The sequence below is a fragment of the Passer domesticus genome, chromosome 9, assembly GCF_036417665.1.
Source record: "Passer domesticus isolate bPasDom1 chromosome 9, bPasDom1.hap1, whole genome shotgun sequence".
NCBI lineage: Eukaryota > Metazoa > Chordata > Aves > Passeriformes > Passeridae > Passer > Passer domesticus.
This window is the reverse complement of record NC_087482.1, coordinates 29,962,864-29,975,430: the sequence shown is the minus strand read 5'-3', so window position 1 is coordinate 29,975,430 and position 12,567 is coordinate 29,962,864. Positions and strand designations below refer to the sequence as shown.

General features: G+C 49.4%; 2 protein-coding genes and 1 long non-coding RNA gene across 5 annotated transcripts in view; 1 reads left to right on the top strand and 2 right to left on the bottom strand.

The window, feature by feature from the left end:
* Positions 1-180, bottom strand: part of DCAF1 (DDB1 and CUL4 associated factor 1) — a 47,625-nt gene extending 47,445 nt beyond the window's left edge. Inside the window, exon 1 of the mRNA XM_064432330.1 lies at positions 44-180. The gene's annotated coding sequence lies outside the window, so the exon portion shown is untranslated. The remainder of the gene's footprint in view (positions 1-43) is intronic.
* Positions 181-6,487: 6,307 nt separating this feature from the next.
* Positions 6,488-7,997, bottom strand: LOC135307831 (uncharacterized). Its single transcript, XR_010368454.1, has 3 exons — positions 7,802-7,997; positions 7,151-7,210; positions 6,488-6,852 (listed from the first exon to the last, which is right to left on the bottom strand). It is a non-coding gene; the product is annotated as an uncharacterized LOC135307831 (long non-coding RNA).
* A 3,964-nt stretch (positions 7,998-11,961) lies between these two features.
* Positions 11,962-12,567, top strand: part of RAD54L2 (RAD54 like 2) — a 74,267-nt gene continuing 73,661 nt past the window's right edge. For 2 of the 3 annotated variants that reach the window (XM_064432339.1, XM_064432333.1), the window contains exon 1: positions 12,273-12,412. The gene's annotated coding sequence lies outside the window, so the exon portion shown is untranslated. Of the gene's footprint in view, positions 12,092-12,272; positions 12,413-12,567 lie in introns of those variants that run through there. The other variant, XM_064432336.1, reaches the window with a different exon arrangement.

Below are 12,567 nucleotides of genomic sequence, written 5' to 3'. Positions count from 1 at the left end.
GGAAAGCGGCGGCGGCGCGTCCCGCCCTCCCCGACCCCGGTACCTGAGCGCTGCCCCGCGGTGCCGCCGCCGCCCCCGGCCCCTGCTGCCGGCCCCGCGCACCCCGCGGCGGCCGCGATCGCTGTGGAGGGCGCACACTTTTTTGCGTCACCGCGCTGCGTCACGGCGAGCGCGTCACGGCCGCGAGGGAGAGGGGCGGGGGCCACGCGCTCGGCCGGCCTGCCGGGAAAGGGAGTTCGCGCGGGGCGCATGCGCGCTCCCGGGAGGTGCCGCCGCAGGGGCTGCTGGGAGCTGTAGTTCCAGCCGGGCGCCGCCATTGCCCAGCCCGTGGGCCGGGCGGAGCGGTCGCTGCTCTACCAGGGACAGGGGCGAGGCTCTCGGCTCCGCGGCCCGGCGTGACACGGAGGAGCCGCCGAGCAGCAGCTGTCGGCTCCGATACCTGCGTGTCCGCCCCGATAGCGGCGTGTTGCTGGGCACGCCGCCATCCGCCCTTCAGCCCCGCGGGGCGGGACTGAACACCCTCCTGCACCTCTGGCCTGGACCATAGCAAAGGAGGAAGAGCAGACTCTCCTGAGGGTCTCGGGAAAACTCCTCTTCCCACGTTCCCACCCTTCTGCAGCTGCTCGTTGTGAGCTCCGGAGAGCCCATCCACTCCCCAGCCCTTCCGTCTGTCACTGCCGGAGTGACACCCCTGCCTGCGATGGGAGAGCTGTGCGAGGAAACCCTGCAGCGCTGTGCAGCCCATCCCTGGGTGCCTGCCACCAGCAAAGTCTTCTGTTCCTCTGGGATTGTTCCACAGTGGGAATATCCCTGCTCTCTGTGCTTTTACAGTGGTGATCCCTGCACGGTCCCTTGCCCTGCTGTATAAAGGTACCCATGGAGGAGATCCAGTGAAGTTACCATTGCTGAGGGGAGGGAAGATGTGGAAAAGCACACACTCAGGAAAAGCACACTCCTCACCCAGGAAAAGCACACTCCTCACCCAGGAAAAGCACACTGCTCACCCAGGAAAAGCACACTGCTCACCCAGGAAAAGCACACTGCTCACCCAGGAAAAGCACCCTCCTCACCCAGGAAAAGCACACTGCTCACCCAGGCCCTCCTGGCAGGTTGGAGCATCAGAAGGACCAGACCTGCCTGCAGCATTATTATCACCACATCCACAGCTGCATCTTCCCCCCTGCACGGCTCCTGGGAGCCTCGACGCAGCCGTGGGGCCGTTCAGGAGGAGCTGCAGAGGTCAGCATTCCCACGTTCAAAGGGCTGAGAGCAAAATTAGGGTTTCCAGTTTCTGCCATATCTGTGGTGCACTGGAGAAAGGGTCACTCCTCAGAGAAATTGGTGTTCAGTTCCCAGCTCAGCTGAGCAGGTGAGGAGAGTCAGAGCCTGCTGCTCGTTGCCAGAGCCTGGCACGTTGCTGGCACAGGGCACAGCTTGCAGCCACCCCCTGGCTCTGCCACAGCCTCCTCTACAAACTGCCTGAAATGCTCAGGCCTCCAGCTCCTGCATTTCCACACCTCAAAGATATTTGGGAAGGATTCAGTCCAACATTCTTGTTTCCCATAGGGCAGGTGGGAGTCGTGCTGGCTCACCTGTCAGGAACAAGACAGCATGAAAGCAATGAAATCCCAGTTTATGCTGCTGTGCTCTAGTAATTGCCCAGGTACTGGCAGAAGCCTTTCTCATGGAAGAATAAATATGAATAAAAAAATGAGTAAATAAGGGTAAAGAGGGCCCTCCCTCTCAAGGAAAGCTTCATAAGCACCATTCCTGTCTAAGATGCCCCAGTGTCCACATTAATCCACTTTCTTGCACTGCAACTGCATAAATCCCTGCCCCAGGCAGTGTTTGACAGGTAGAGATTCTGCTACCACACTTAGAACATTTGACTGTCACTCTTGATTAACTCCAGGATAATGAGTGCAGCAGTGGGAATCCTGCAGCACTGGATGCAGTGAGTTAGCCCCCACCCTCACAACAACACTTCACCTTCATGATGCAATTGAAGGGAAAAAAGCCACAAAACAAATGCAAAATGTGGCTGTGGATTGCAGAGCAATAAAAGTGAGAGGCCAGCAGTGAGCTGGCACCTCTTGGTGTGGGATCTTGTGGCTGAGAGAGAGGCCTGTGGTGTCCAAGGAAGGGAAGGTTCAGCTCCATCAGCTCCCCTGCCAGAAGAACAACATATTTCACAGGATGGCCAGCTGACAGTGTAACAATGACTTATGGCTGCATCACAGTTTGAGGCTCCCTGAACAAAGCAACCCCTTCTCCCCATTGCTGTCACATCCCAGACCACCTCACAACACTGTGGTTTACCAGGAGAGGATACATCCATTTCATGGGGCCCTAATAAACATCTAGACTTAAGGACAATTAGCTGTGAGGTCAGGGGAGGAACAGCATTGTGGGAGAAGCCAGGAAGACACAAATTGTGTTTCCAAAGGATGCCTTGATGCACCTCCCAAAAAACTCACTTCCTTCTTAACCTATGACATTTGAGTACAGCTAGGAGTGGAAAATTGTCTGGAATGCTTCATCTCTCACAACTGCTGGCAAAGGCAGACCCAGGCTCCAGGCTGCAGCTTCACCTTCTGCCTGAAGAGACCTTCACTCTGAGAGTGAGCAAAAGGTCATTATCACAAAAATCGCAACATCCAGAGATGCCTCACCACAGTGCCCTACGACTAGAGGACAGGATGGATTCTTTAGGCTTTTAGGAGTGTTGATTGCTCACCTTGACCTCCCACACAGATCCACAGGGATAAGTTTGTTGACTTCCTACCTTAACCTTTCATTAACTGCCCATCCTCCTGCGGTGACTGCTCCTCACCGTGTTTCTCCCTGTGACTGAGCTCCTGCTGAAGGGCAGCTGTGACAGTGCTTACTGACCCGGCAGTACCAGCCTGCAGCATCATTGAGCTCTGTGACTCACAGCAGGTGAGTAGTGAGCCCAGGAACAGAGGTCAGTGCCCTCCCGGCCCTCTGCATCGCTCTGCAGCTGCAGCTGCAGCCAGCACCCGGCTGGATTTCCCAGCAGCATCCAGGGGAGGGTACAGTGCCGGGACCTGAGCCTTGGGGAGGGTCTGAACCTGCCCTGCTCAGCTGCTGTAAGCTGAGGGAGTTTCTTTGCAACGCCCATGCCCCGGGCACTGCAGGAGAGGTCAGACGTCTGGGGAGCTGCACCTGGGAGCGGAGCTCGTCTGCCCGGGCAGCAGAGGAGCCAGCGCCTTGTGATGCACTTCTCTGCCCGGCGCCTTCCCCTCCCACCCTGCCAGGCTCCTGTGTGCCTCTGGGATCTGGGGAGCGGCCAGCAGGCACAAAACCCTGACAAAAAGGCTTCAGTTCCATTCCTAGGAACATCTATTGCTCTCCCAGCCTGGATTTGCCCTAATAGTTCAGAAGTGGGTTTATGAGGTGTGAAGCAGATAAATATCTGCAGTGATACCCCTTATGCCCAAAGGGCTTTAATCACTGTCTAGACTCTCCCAGAGCATCTGATTGACATGTATCTAGTGCTAAATTTTCACGTTGTACAAAAATATTTCCTGATGGATTAGATTATGGCCATGGGTGACCTGCAAGCTGGCAGCCAACACCCCTCCAATGATCTCCCATTTCTTGCCCACATCACAGAGACTGCAGATAACACAGCAGAAAGAGGTACAAAGGGAGGAAAAAAGGTACAAAGTGAAATAAGCAGGGAAAAGCAGTTCCGTGGGATCCCCTCTGCCTGGGCAGACTGAGCAGAGCTGCAGGCATCGCCACTGCAGGCTTTGCCACAGCTTACCTGCGATCCAGGTGGGCATGGGGAAATGGGGCAGAATACGTGCACTGAGCGTTCCCAAAAATGATGTGCGACAAGGGAATAGTTCAATCACTAGGTGGCACACCGGCATCATCGCACCACACCAGCGTCCTCTTGGGAGGAGAGGGAAAAGCTCAAAATAGCCCAAAGCAAAAATTAACAAGCAATCATCCGGGGCCGAGGTGCTTAGAGGAGCCATCTGTGTGCTCACACACACAGAGCAAAACCACCCAACAACTGGAGAGAGACATCAAATGTAAAGGGGCAGGCAAAATGTGTTCATTCAATGGAATTCTGCTGTGCTCCTTTGCTATTTGTGAGTGACGGTGGGAAAGGCAGGGGAGGCTCGCTCATCAATGGGAAGCAAAGAGGAAGCACACGGAGGGCAGCAGAGGCGGGCGCTGATCCAGGGAATGCAGTTGCCTCCTTTTCTGAGAATTATGCCCGCTCTTGTGTGTGGAGAGAGCATTTGGGGTTTCCTTCCAGCAGAAAAGGCCAAGCAAAGCTCAAGGAGAAATTTCTCACAGTCTTTCTTCTGTCACGACGACAGAGGGGAACAGTGACAGCAGGCTGATGGCACCTACTGGAAAAGGATTTCAAGGGTTGGTGCTTGTGGGGAGAGGAAAGAGTGAGAGAAGAGTGATAACACTTCTGGGCAGGTTTTCTCAGGGCTGGAGCTAAAACAGCAACACAAACTAAAACCAGCTAAGCTATTTCTGAGGAGGGGCCAGGGAGAGACCTACACTATGGCAGTGGCTGAGCCACCACTGTCTTGTTTTACTACTGTAGATCAGTAGAAGCAGTTCACTCTTGAAAGTATCAAGGACCTTACCATGGCCACCTGCACTAACTCTTCTGGACACTGACAGCATGTGCAGGACTTGCCAGCAGGCAGGCTGCTCCCAGCTCTCGTGGTGTTTGCATGGATTCAGCAGTGCACACACAGGCTCCCCAGCCAGCTCCCCCCGAGCGTTTAACCCAGACTGAGAGAGAAGCCAGATCTATATCTAGGAACATGGCAGTGCAGAAGAATGTCGTTCATCAGCTCAGATACTAATGAGAACATGAGCAGGCAAAAAGCTCTCTTCCAAACAGGCTGGTGCCAAAACGCTCCATTCAGACACTCAGTGTGATGCCAAGAGCACGTAACTCTGCCTAGCTGAGCATCTGAGTGACAGCACATCTGCGTTTGCAGGCTGAAAGTCAACAAAAAAGTTAAATAGTACAAAGTGATCAGTGTTGCATGAAGTCTGCACTGCCATGCACCTCTTGCTTGCAGCAGCATGGCCCCCAAATCCTGACCACTCTGCTACTGCAGTCCTGCTCAGAGCTTTGTGCTCAGCTTCTCACACACACCCAGCAACTTCAAGCAGCTTTTCATGCCTCTCCTTTTCCCTAAATTACTGAAAAAATGGGGTTGTTGGTGTGTCCTGTGGTATATGAGCTATCCAGGGGTATGAAGCTATGAAAGGAAAGAGCCTTTTGGAGACTGAAAGCACACAGATAAACCATGCACAGAGAATATACAAGGGAGAACATGAGACAAGTGGGGGGCAGATAGTACACAGAGAGTGACATCATGGCAACAAGACATCATTTCCTGACTAAACTCATTTCTCTAATTGGGAATGTTAAAAGTTCATTTCAGGCACTACACAAAATCCCTTGCTAGTTTTTGTGGTTTAATGAGGGTTTTCTCTTTTTTAAAATCTGTTTTGTTACTCTAGGAAACAACCAGCAAAGGAAACTCTTCATACAGAAGGAAGCAAGAAAAGACTATACACAGCACACTGTGAAATGCCTGCAAGACACACACTGGGAACACAAACAAATTCTTCCTTATGTTTTCCAGCAACAAGGATCTTAGGGATTGCTTGTAACAATAGCAGCTTTAAAAAACAAACACTAAACAGAACCAGGGAAAAGTACCATTTTAAGACTACTAGCCTTTTTAAGGGGAGAGTGGGGTTTGGTTTGGGTTTTTTTCTCGTTTTTCCTGTTTTTTGGGGTTTTTTTTTCCTTTTTATCAGGCCTTAAGTGCAGATTTTATATCTGCTTTCTTCGTGATGTCTCTCTATAGAAGTTAATTAGGTCAAGTGCATTTATGTCTCAGTTTTTGATGCACATGGAAACAATAAGCAAATTGGTGAAAGTGGGCTATAATGGTGGCAGGCACATGTGCAGATGGTAATTTTGTGTTCATGAGTTGTTTTATCACAGAGGGATTCCACCAAGGGTCTTAATAACAGCTGTGTGGCATTCATGATATGCAGCATCTCCTGGCAATCCTAATTTTGGCTTGTCCATGGTGGTGCTTATGGCTCTGGGAGCTCCACAGGTATGGACTCTCAGCAGCCACATGTGAGTGGCCCCACTGCAGGCACTGCCCAAACATGGCACCTGGAGCACTGTAAAGTCTGAACACTTGGCTCTGACATTCAGCCACGCTTAGGAAAAAGCTCTGAAGCTCCCTTAGCAGCATAAAGCATCCAACAGTGTTTGCCATGGGGGAAATCCCCAGCTGAAATGAGGCAATGTAAAGCTGAGGGGTCTGTGCTGGCATTCACGCAGGACCCTTGCCCCGAGTTTTCCTCTGCCATGAAATAGGTCATGTCTTTTCAACCAGAGGGAATGACTTCTTCTGGCAACACCCCTCTCTGTGCTGCCCTGATTCTGAACAGCCTCTGCAGCCCCAGAAACACTCTGGGACAGAGATATTTGAGGGCAGCTTCCTGAAACACCAAGCACCTCCAAGCCTGGGTACCTTGGAATGCAGGTGGGCCTTGGGGCACTTTGTTCCTGGTGCAGATCCAGATCTCTGACACCGTGGTGACTTAACAAGGTTCTGGTTCTGCTGCTGAACTCCCACAGCTAGACAGCAGCACCAGCTTGAGGCTCTTCCCTTCCCTCTTCCACTAGTTCTCTCGTGTAAATGACAGTGTCTTTTCTTCCTTCCAGGAGCTTCATATCCCCAGTCAGTGGAGAGGGAATAGCACAAGAATGAAGCTTCATCAATTTTCTTTGCTCAAGTAAATCAAAAACACCTGACAATATGGAGGAAGGGAAGGTAAAACACTGAATTTTTAGGAATCAAATTGGATGCCAACCCACAAAGGAGAAAAATCCCACTGCCTCCCAGGGCACAGCACGCTCTATTAGCAACTGCAGGGACATACTCATGGGCTTTGGTCTCCAGGGAGCCTTGTTTGTGAACATTTAGTTGCATTTTTAGGAGTGCAGGGTATTTTATATGGTAGTCTGTTCCTTTTGGGATATAGATAAGTGCTGTATCCTTATCCTTATTCTAAAACCAGCATTGATAAGTGATAACCAGAAGAATACCTGAATGTCCTCTCTGCTTCTGGAGCGGGGTTTAAGGGCAGCTCAGACGTGCAGTGATGGCTGCAAGTGACAATAAATGGGTGATGCAAAGCTCTGCATTTCCGTTCATATGAACCCCAGGCATGTGTGAAACACACACACCCCTCCCTGTGATGTGAGAGGTTTCTGAGAAAGACACATTATTACCACTTCGGGGTGCAAAGGAACAACAAACTATCAAAAACGAATGTCAACAGTCAGCAGTTACAGAGAAGTGGATACCATTCACTGCCTGGGAGTGCACTTGATTCGCAACATTGCACTGTGCATTTACAGCAACGTGTCTGTCTCTACCTGCTGCAATGTGATTGTTAAATTGCGAAAAAAGAGCTACTAATTATGAAATAGGATCATTTTGGAGGAATCATTTTAGCATACCCCAATTAAGAAAAGTTTTTCCCCAAGATTTTTTTTTTTATCTTGCCTCTCTTTTCATCAAGTCTTCTCCAGAGAAAAAAAGATGATTTTCAGTTATTGGACACACCAAATCACTAGTACAATTGGATAGGACCAACTGGAATTTTCCCTGTATTACCTTATTTCACAGTCTATATTTGTGTTTAATGTAACATTTGCCTGCTTATCATAATTTAATTACATTTAATGTAGTACCTGGGCAGCAGTCTTCGGTGTAGTCTGCAAGAAAAACAATGCTTTAGCCTGAAGAGAAGTTAAAAAGATGGGAGGACACAATGAGAGGTGTTTATGGCTTTTACAGCCTGTTTGGACAGCAGAGCTCACGGGAGATTTTAGCAATAGGGATGCAAAGCTTTAAGCCAGGGAGGAAGAAGGAGGCGTGTTTAGCCACTCTTCAAGGCTAGGATGCTATTTTCTATAAATCAGAATTTTGCACTGTGGCTGAGAGCACCAAGATTTATTTTGCTTTGTCTTTGGATCGTGGGAGTAAAATGCTGGTCTCCTTGAAATATGTGGGATGTTAGTGACTAGGATAATAAAGGCCAGATTTCACCATAGACATTTTGAATTCTCTTCATCCCAGCCTCTCCCAGCAGGCTGGCTGGGATTGTTCCCAGCCTGTTTTGTAGCAGAGAGGTGCACCAGGCCAGAGGAACTCCTTGAGGCACAGCCTCCTCCCAGTGCTTACTGTTACATACTCCTGGGGTACAGAAAACTGCCATGGGCGAGGAGAGGATCCCCTGGAAGATGAATCCCCAAGGGAGAGCTCCAGGGAGCAACATTGTCTGCTGTGGGAAGTTTTACAAGTGAGCTGTGGTTACCCACCATCCAGATGGTGAATATTCAGTGTTTGCTTTAGAGCAGCATTTCCAGATTCAACCATCAACTTCCCATCTCTCCCTTTCACAAAGAGAAAAGGGAGTGCTGAGGTCTCACAGCTCCAGCTCTTCTGAACTAGTTCCTTCTTTGCCTGGACTTGATCAGCATCACTCTCCCAAGGCCTTGGAAAATGGGAAAGGAGGAGGAAGAAAGCAGCTTTCTTCCAGGCAGGTTCACAAAACCTTTTGTCTTGCTGGAGTGGTTGCAGGCACCCCACACTTACAAAGAAAAGTTTTTGCTCCTATTCCTAAGGCAGCTTTTCTCTCTTGGTCCTCTCTGGCTGAACCTTTGCCAATAATTTAGTAACACACAGATCTTGTAGTTGGTGGAGTTGTACCCTTTATCCTGTGCACATAGGAGAATATGTCACCCTGCAGACACTATCAAATTCCAGAGCTTGTCTCTTCCTTCCTAAGGAAACTGTCTGAGGCAGGGGGGTTTGCTCAGTTAGGGACAATCCCCAGGAGGGATTCAGCACTGGCTGAGGAGGATTTGCTGGAGGGAGGGCTGTAGCTCCCCTCTTCCCCATCTAAGTGTCAGGTGCAGCATCCACATCCCTGAGCAGCTTTTTTCTGAAGGACTCTGTCTTCACCCTGTGCTTCAGCCACAGTCACAGCATCCAGGTCTGCCAGTTCTTGCCCGTGCCTCTCATCCCATCTCAAATCACTTGGTGCTGGGAGCACTTGTGTCCCAAACATCTCTTGGGAATTCAGCAGTCTCCTTCCCACGCAGACACCAGCTGGGAGCAATCCATTCCTGCTCGGCTCTGCACCCAGACTGTACACAAGCAATTTTATATCCAGGGTGTGGACTAGCTGAAAATGACTAAGAAAATGAAAGATGACTAAGAAAAACAAGCTTGTGTGCTGTGGAATTATCTCCAGCCTGAAACAGCTGAAGAGCTCTGCAATTCTCCTGCAAAGCCCAGAGAGAGGCAGAGATCTGATAACAGCGAGGCATCCCGAGAGCCAGAGTCCCTGCCCTGCCTCCAGCTCATCTGCCAGCAGCTGTGCCCAGACACCTCCTCTGGCTGCTGGTCTTCCAGGAGTCTCTAGCAGTGGAAAAACCTGCTCTGCCCACTGCTCTTCACTCTTGTGGAGCACTGTGGGGCTGTGCAAAGGAGCGAGCAGGGCTGTCAGCCCCTCTGCCCACATCCTGTCTGTGACTCCACGGCACAGCACACCAGGGCTGTGGAAGTTGGTGGCAGGTACACACAAACATGTCTGGGTAAACTTCACTCGTATCACATGGCTGATTTCTGACCCTCTGCATCTACAGTCCTGCCATTGTCTGCCTTCTTCTGTGTCTTCTTTTGTGGTTTTCCTGTAATTTTGCCCTAATAGTTCATGTAATTCTGGTTGCTATGCAGGGTTTGCAGGCTCAGCTGCCTGTAACAACCCCTCTCCATGGGTGTGTGCAGCTTGGCTGCAGTGAGGACACTTTGCTGATTAATTTGCTTTTTTGTTTGTATAGTTAATTTAAATGCTTGGGAATAAAATAAAGCTGTTACTGATACCTTTCCTAATGCCAATTAACTTCAGCAAATTAATCGGTTTCAAAACCATCCTTTATGTGGTCTAGACCAGAGTGCAGACAGGAATACAAACTGGATGGCTCAGTTTAGTTCCCACTCCTGTCCTCACCGGGGCCATAAGGTGAGTAGTGAGGAGCAAGGAAGCAGCTGCAAATCAGGAGTGTATTTGGACATGGCCATGGGTCTTGTGCTGGGTCACCACACAAGGTCATGAGGGGAATCCCAGAGGCTGCTTCCTCTACCAGAAGCTGGAGAAAGGGAAGGATCTGAGTCTTGATTCCCCACATGCTGAACGCATGTCCCTGCACTATAAAAAGAACTATTTGCTCTTTCATAACCCTTTGGTAGCACCTGAAAGGGAGCCCAGTACAGTTTCCAAGGCTCTTACAACAGGTATGTTGTCACCTTAACTGCTATTTTGATCTGTAAACAGTAAGTTTCCAAAAATAATTGTCCAGCCTCTTGATTGCATCGTCCTCCCCTCCCTGCTGCATTGGCCTAGCTGGCAGATCTTGTATTTGAGCAAGGAAGGTCAAGGACCATAGCTCCAGCCATGCAGGTGAAGAAATCACGTGTTAATGGTGCTTCTCATTTTATCTATCAGGACATTTTATTCATACAGGCAGCCCCAAATTACCTTCTTCATACATACAGTTCCATAAGTTCCCTACTTAAATACATCCACCATCAAAATTATCTAGTTAAGTCATGCCCCAGAGATTGAGCCTTGCAGGAATGAAAATGTGCTTTTGAAACAGAAACTTCCTTGGGCTCCTAAACCTCAGAAACAACTGTAAAGCCAGAAGAGTCAAAGAAAGAGAAAATTTAAAAGTTTAAACAGTTGTTGTGCAGGGGCTGCTTTTCAAATGAGTGAATTCACCTCTTGTGGAGGAAAAACAAACTACAATGGTGTTTGCCTATTTCAGAACTCAGATACCACCCACTGCAGGTGAGCAGGCTGCAGAGAGCCCTGAATTACACCAGTGTATTCCCACTGAGTGAAGAAGCAGAAATAACTCCCAAACACAAGAGGTGCTGGGAGGAACAGCATAATGAATTGTGCCTTTCAAGCACACCAGTTTTTGCCATTAGTGTGATTACACCCCTCTAGAACAACTGGCTCTGTGTGGTGGACAGTGGGCAGTGCCTGCAGGGATCCAGCCTTGGATATCAGGGAGTGCAGGGAAAGGAGAAGCTCTGGTACCCCCCTGTGCCTTGACAATCATGTGTGTGACCAGGGAGTCTCACGTGGTACATTGTTTCAGGATGATGATACTAAAAAGAAGTGTTACTGCTAATAAATGAAAGGTGAAATCAATGCCAACCCCTACATATAGGCTGCTTAAAGAATTTGCAGTATTACAACTGTGTAGTAAACAAAAGATTAGTTCCTATATGAGGAACAAGGGAGTAAAAACTGTATTAAAAAGCAGAGAAAAGTTCTCTAGCTTGTTTTATGGCTGCAGATTAATAATAAATCCTGCATGAGTCCACAGATTGAAGAAACAAATGTAGGTCTTACCAGCATTAATATGAAAAGTCCACTAAATTCTCTTCCCAAACCTTGATAATCCATTCATAGTCCTTATGTCTGTTGCATATCTACTCAAAACCAAAATGTCTTTTATTATTAGTCATTTAATTGCACATATCCTTCTCATCTCCTAAAAAAACCCTCCTTTTTGTGCCAGCCTTGTGTAAGGATAAACTTCAGGCTAATCAATTAAAATGCAGTTGTGAAATGAGCAAAACAAAACAAAACAATCTCACTGTCTGAAGAAATCTATAGCCTTCCTCCCTCTCCCTGGTAAAGCCCCAGGATCTTCATCAGCACACACTCTGAGGGTGGAGGTCAGCAGGTTTAACCATGGGGAGAGGAGCAGAGGCTGAATAGTGCCTCACTTCTCCATCAACAGCACTTTCTGCTCTTTAAAGGGACACAAAACCAGGAGCCAAAGGGATCCCAGGAGCAGCAGGGCAGGGGTCTCCACAGTCAGTGCTTGCACCACCACACCAGAGTCAGAAAAGCTGGGCAGGCTGAGGAACTGCAAGCAGCATCACCAAGGATCCAGGTCACCAGAGGAGCTCACGGCAATGAGGCACAGTGAAAGCTAAGGGGGTGAAAATAGACTGCAGCCCAGACCCGGCAAAACAAAGCAAGCATAGACTAAATGCTCAGAATTGGGTTTAAATTGAGCCCCTGTGCTAACGAGCAGGGCTGGATGTGTGGGTGGAAGTCCCAGGTGAGGCTGGTCAGGGCATTAGGGACACTATGGCCCTGGCATCTGCAGCCCAACAGGGACAGTGTCGTCACACAGGGGAAAACCTCCGTGTATGAATTATTATCAAAGTTAATTCCTCGGGGAAAAGCTCACTGTAGCATTGAAAATGAGGTATTGGCAGAGCACTGACAGTAAAAACCCGCTCACGTTGGTTGTGCATTGTGCCATCTTCCCTGCCCCACAGTTAATGGCAGAGAAGTAGAGCTGGCTATGGGCAAAGCGAGCAGCAGCCACCCGCAGGTCTGTGACCCAGCTCCTCTCTTGGC